This window comes from Oncorhynchus mykiss, chromosome 9 (genome assembly GCF_057628025.1).
Source record: "Oncorhynchus mykiss isolate SJ-2025 chromosome 9, ASM5762802v1, whole genome shotgun sequence".
Taxonomy (NCBI): domain Eukaryota; kingdom Metazoa; phylum Chordata; class Actinopteri; order Salmoniformes; family Salmonidae; genus Oncorhynchus; species Oncorhynchus mykiss.
Window position 1 is genome coordinate 53,599,988 of NC_143030.1, and position 6,000 is coordinate 53,605,987.

The following is a 6,000-nucleotide window of genomic DNA, read 5'->3' on the forward strand; positions in this document are numbered from 1 at the left end:
TCACTTTTTACCTGTAAAAAATGAATTAGCTTATATGACGTAACCAAAAAGTCAATCACTGTTTGTCTCTTGTCCACATAATAAAATCATCTTGTCTAACTGTTTTTCTGTTTGTCTGCATGTCCTATATTGTGAATAAATGCCTCCAGTGTATTTTATAATGGTAAAGTGTTTTTAGTACAAACAGAGTAGCTCTAAGAACTACAGGTGATATATTTCTTTCTATAAAGTAAATCAAAGATAAACATTCACAAATTCACCTTGGCCAAGGTGAGTTTGCTCCACTCCTTTCCCAAACTCCTAACTGTTTGTGTCTTATGAAATTGCGATATCTTGTGGTCATCTGGTGTTAGCGCAGACAATTGTCATCAAAATATTAAATTCAGCAATTTCAAATTTACGTAAAGTATGAAGCATCACATAATATGTATGGTTTATCTATTTGATGTCTTCAAATACTGTGATTTGACATATAATATCACATCTAACTAACATAATGTATTTATTGTTCCATTCAACCCACTTACTGCAATATGTTTCCATTTACCCCTGTTACAGTATTTCATTGGATTCTCTTTCAAATATGGTGTGCTCCACTGCCCCTGTCCCAAGATTCACAAGAAATTGGACAACTGTCATGATGAGACAATCGAGCCATCAATATGAACCCCCTATGAAGATGTTAAACTTTGTTAGAAATGGGAAAACCATGACAGCATTAAAGAGTGACTGCTCCTAAAAAGCAACCTTTTCATTTGAAAACAGCCTGTAACATTGATTATATGAGTCAGAAACATGTATTTTAGTGTCAAAATGTACTACAATGTGTAAATAGGAACATTTTGGTCATAAAGTAAGTCTCGTCAAAAACTGAGATTTGCCAGATGATAGGAAAAAAATGGTATGTCATGCAATGGGTTGCGAATTTAGAAAAAACAAGTCATGACGTCAGTGATCTTCATGTCGGAAAGTCCAAGCTCGAGAAAGAGGCCAGATTTCCCAAATTGGAATTCTGAGTAGATGACATTCAAAAATATTTTTCCCAGTCGCAGCTAGTTATTTTTTTTTTTTTGAGTTCCCAGTTGTCCTGAACTCAAGGAGTCAGAGATTTCCGAGTTCCCGGTTGTGGCATTATTTCAATTCTGCCCACAGCTGGCAGGCAGCACCCAAGTAATCAGCAATTCTGAGCGCAGCTGCACACGACCCAGATCGTAATTCCCTTGGTCATTTGGTTTGACATTTGATATAGTTAGGGACCATCAGTAGCCTAAATTACACAATATGTATGGGCCAATATGAACAAATGTCAATAGTTCCACATGTCAATGACTTAAAAACCTCAAACCAATTTTAAATTGCAGAAATGCATATACAAATATAGAAAGCATTTAATATGACAACTAAAAGATATACAACATGAAAACATGGATTTTAACAATTTTTTGGAAGGAAAACTACACTCTACAAAAATATAAATGCGGCATGCAACAATTTAAAATATTTTAGTGAGGTACAGTACATATAAAGAAATTAATCAATTTAAATTAATTCATTAGGTCCTAATCTATGGATTTCCAATGACTGGGAATACAGATAACTTTTTTTTAATGTAGTGGCGTGGATCAAAACACCAGTCAGTATTTGGTGTAACCACCATTTGCCTCATGCGGCGTGACTCATGTTGTTACGGTGAGTGAATGAGGACCCAAAAGCGAATTAACTTAAACAGAGCTTCTTTAATAACCAAACATAGGTAGGCTCAGATAGACCGGCAGATTCCGACAGGACAGGACAAGGTTACAGCAAACATGACGATAGTCTGGTTCAGGCATGAAACACAACAAACAAGAATCCGACAAAGACAGGAGCAGAAACAGAGAGAGATATAGGGACCTAATCAGAGGGAAAAAGGGAACAGGTGGGAAAAGGGGTGAACGAGGTAGTTAGGAGGAGACAAGGCACAGCTGGGGAAAAGAGGGGGAGAAAAGGTAACCTAACAACGACCAGCAGAGGGAGACAGGGTGAAAGGAAAGGACAGAAAGACACAACATGACAATACATGACAGTACCCCCCCACTCACCGAGCGCCTCCTGGCGCACTCGAGGAGGAAACCTGGCGGCAACGGAGGAAATCCTCGATCAGCGCACGGTCCAGCACGTCCCGAGAGGGAACCCAACTCCTCTCCTCAGGACCGTACCCCTCCCAATCTACGAGGTACTGGTGACCACGGCCCCGAGGACGCATGTCCAAAATCCTGCGGACCCTGTAGATGGGTGCGCCCTCGACAAGGATGGGGGGGGGGGGGGAAGACGAGCGGGGGCGCGAAGAACGGGCTTGATACAGGAGACATGGAAGACCGGGTGGACGCGACGAAGGTATCGCGGAAGAAGAAGTCGAACTGCGACAGGATTAATGACCCGAGAAATACGGAACGGACCAATGAACCGCGGGGTCAACTTGCGAGAAGCCGTCTTAAGGGGAAGGTTCTGAGTGGAGAGCCAAACTCTCTGACCGCGACAATATCTAGGACTCTTAGTTCTACGCTTATTAGCAGCCCTCACAGTCTGCGTCCTATAACGGCAAAGTGCAGACCTGACCCTCTTCCAGGTGCGCTCGCAACGTTGGACAAAAGCCTGAGCGGAGGGGACGCTGGACTCGGCGAACTGAGATGAGAACAGCGGAGGCTGGTACCCGAGGCTACTCTGAAAAGGAGATAGCCCGGTCGCAGACGAAGGAAGCGAGTTGTGGGCGTATTCTGCCCAGGGGAGCTGTTCTGACCAAGACGCAGGGTTGCGAAAAGAAAGACTGCGTAAGATGCGACCAATAGTCTGATTGGCCCGTTCTGCTTGACCGTTAGACTGGGGGTGAAAGCCGGAAGAGAGACTGACGGAAGCCCCAATCAAACGGCAAAACTCCCTCCAAAATTGAGACGTGAATTGCGGACCTCTGTCCGAAACGACGTCTGACGGAAGGCCATGAATTCTGAAAACATTCTCGATGATGATTTGTGCCGTCTCTTTAGCAGAAGGAAGCTTAGCAAGGGGAATGAAATGAGCCGCCTTAGAGAACCTATCGACAACCGTAAGAATAACAGTCTTCCCCGCTGACGAAGGCAGTCCGGTGACAAAATCTAAGGCGATGTGAGACCACGGTCGAGAGGGAATGGGAAGCGGCCTGAGACGGCCGGCAGGAGGAGAGTTACCGGACTTAGTCTGCGCGCAGACCGAACAAGCAGCCACGAAACGACGCGTGTCATGCTCCCGGGTGGGCCACCAAAAACGCTGGCGAATGGAAGCAAGCGTACCCCGAACGCCAGGGTGGCCGGCTAACTTGGCAGAGTGAGCCCACTGAAGAACGGCCAGACGAGTAGGAACGGGAACGAAAAGAGGGTTCCTAGGACAAGCGCGCGGCGACGGAGTGTGAGTGAGCGCTTGCTTTACCTGCCTCTCAATTCCCCAGACAGTCAACCCGACAACACGCCCCTCAGGGAGAATCCCCTCGGGGTCAGTGGAGGCTACTGAAGAACTGAAGAGACGAGATAAAGCATCAGGCTTGGTGTTCTTAGAGCCCGGACGATAAGAAATCACGAACTCGAAACGAGCGAAAAACAGCGCCCAACGCGCCTGACGCGCATTAAGTCGTTTGGCAGAACGGATGTACTCAAGGTTCCTATGGTCAGTCCAAACGACAAAAGGAACGGTCGCCCCCTCCAACCACTGTCGCCATTCGCCTAGGGCTAACCGGATGGCGAGCAGTTCGCGGTTTCCCACATCATAGTTACGTTCCGACGGCGACAGGCGATGAGAAAAATACGCGCATGGGTGGACCTTGTCGTCAGAGAGGGAGCGCTGAGAAAGAATTGCACCCACACCCACCTCTGACGCGTCAACCTCGACAACGAACTGTCTAGAGACGTCAGGTGTAACAAGGATAGGAGCGGATGTAAAACGATTCTTGAGGAGATCAAAAGCTCCCTGGGCGGAAACGGACCACTTAAAGCACGTCTTGACAGAAGTAAGGGCTGTGAGAGGAGCTGCCACCTGACCGAAATTACGGATGAAACGACGATAGAAGTTCGCGAAGCCGAGAAAGCGCTGCAGCTCGATGCGTGACTTAGGGGCGGGCCAATCAATGACAGCTTGGACCTTAGCGGGATCCATCTTAATGCCTTCAGCGGAAATAACAGAACCGAGAAATGTGACGGAGGAGGCATGAAAAGTGCACTTCTCAGCCTTCACAAAAAGACAATTCTCTAAAAGGCGCTGGAGGACACGTCGAACGTGCTGAACATGAGTCTGGAGTGACGGTGAAAAAAATCAGGATATCGTCAAGGTAAACGAAAACAAAGATGTTCAGCATGTCTCTCAGGACATCATTGACTAATGCCTGAAAGACAGCTGGAGCGTTAGCGAGGCCGAAAGGAAGAACCCGGTATTCAAAGTGCCCTAACAGAGTGTTAAACGCCGTCTTCCACTCGTCCCCCTCCCTGATGCGCACGAGATGGTAAGCGTTACGAAGGTCCAACTTAGTGAAAAACCTGGCTCCCTGCAGGATCTCGAAGGCTGAAGACATAAGAGGAAGCGGATAACGATTCTTCACTGTTATGTCATTCAGCCCTCGATAATCTATGCAGGGGCGCAGAGACCCGTCCTTCTTCTTGACAAAAAAAAACCCCGCTCCGGCGGGAGAGGAGGAGGGGACTATGGTACCGGCGTCAAGAGCTACAGACAAATAATCCTCGAGAGCCTTACGTTCGGGAGCCGACAGAGAGTATAGTCTACCCCGGGGGGGAGTGGTTCCCGGAAGGAGATCAATACTACAATCATACGACCGGTGTGGAGGAAGAGAGGTGGCCCTGGACCGACTGAACACCGTGCGCAGATCGTGATATTCCTCCGGCACCCCTGTCAAATCACCAGGCTCCTCCTGTGAAGAAGAGACAGAGGAAACAGGAGGGATAGCAGACATTAAACATTTCACATGACAAGAGACGTTCCAGGAGAGGATAGAATTACTAGACCAATTAATGGAAGGATTATGACAAACTAGCCAGGGATGGCCCAAAACAACAGGAGTAAAAGGTGAACGAAAAATTAAAAAAGAAATGGTTTCGCTATGATTACCAGAAACAGTGAGGGTTAAAGGTAGCGTCTCACGCTGAATCCTGGGGAGAGGACTACCATCCAGGGCGAACAAGGCCGTGGACTCCCTTAACTGTCTGAGAGGAATGTCATGTTCCCGAGCCCAGGTCTCGTCCATAAAACAGCCCTCCGCCCCAGAGTCTATTAAGGCACTGCAGGAAGCTGACGAACCGGTCCAGCGTAGATGGACCGACAAGGTAGTGCAGGATCTTGAAGGAGAGACAGGAGTAGTAGCGCTCACCAGTAGCCCTCCGCTTACTGATGAGCTCTGGCTTTTACTGGACATGAAGTGACAAAATGACCAGCAGAACCGCAATAGAGACAGAGGCGGTTGGTGATTCTCCGTTCCCTCTCCTTAGTCGAGATGCGGATACCTCCCAGCTGCATAGGCTCAGCTCCCGAGCCGGCAGAGGAAGATGGTAGTGATGCGGAGAGGGGGGCAACGGAGAGCGCGAGCTCCTTTCCACGAGCTCGGTGACGAAGATCAACCCGTCGCTCAATGCGAATAGCGAGTTCAATCAAGGAATCCACGCTGGAAGGAACCTCCCGGGAGAGAATCTCATCCTTTACCTCTGCGCGGAGACCCTCCAGAAGACGAGCGAGCAAAGCCGGCTCGTTCCAGCCACTGGAGGCAGCAAGAGTGCGAAACTCAATAGAGTAGTCTGTTATGGATCGATTGCCTTGACATAGGGAAGACAGGGCCCTGGAAGCCTCCTCCCCAAAAACAGATCGATCAAAAACCCGTATCATCTCCTCCTTAAAGTCCTGATACTGGTTAGTACACTCAGCCCTTGCCTCCCAGATTGCCGTGCCCCACTCACGAGCCCGTCCAGTAAGGAGAGATATGACGTAGGCGAC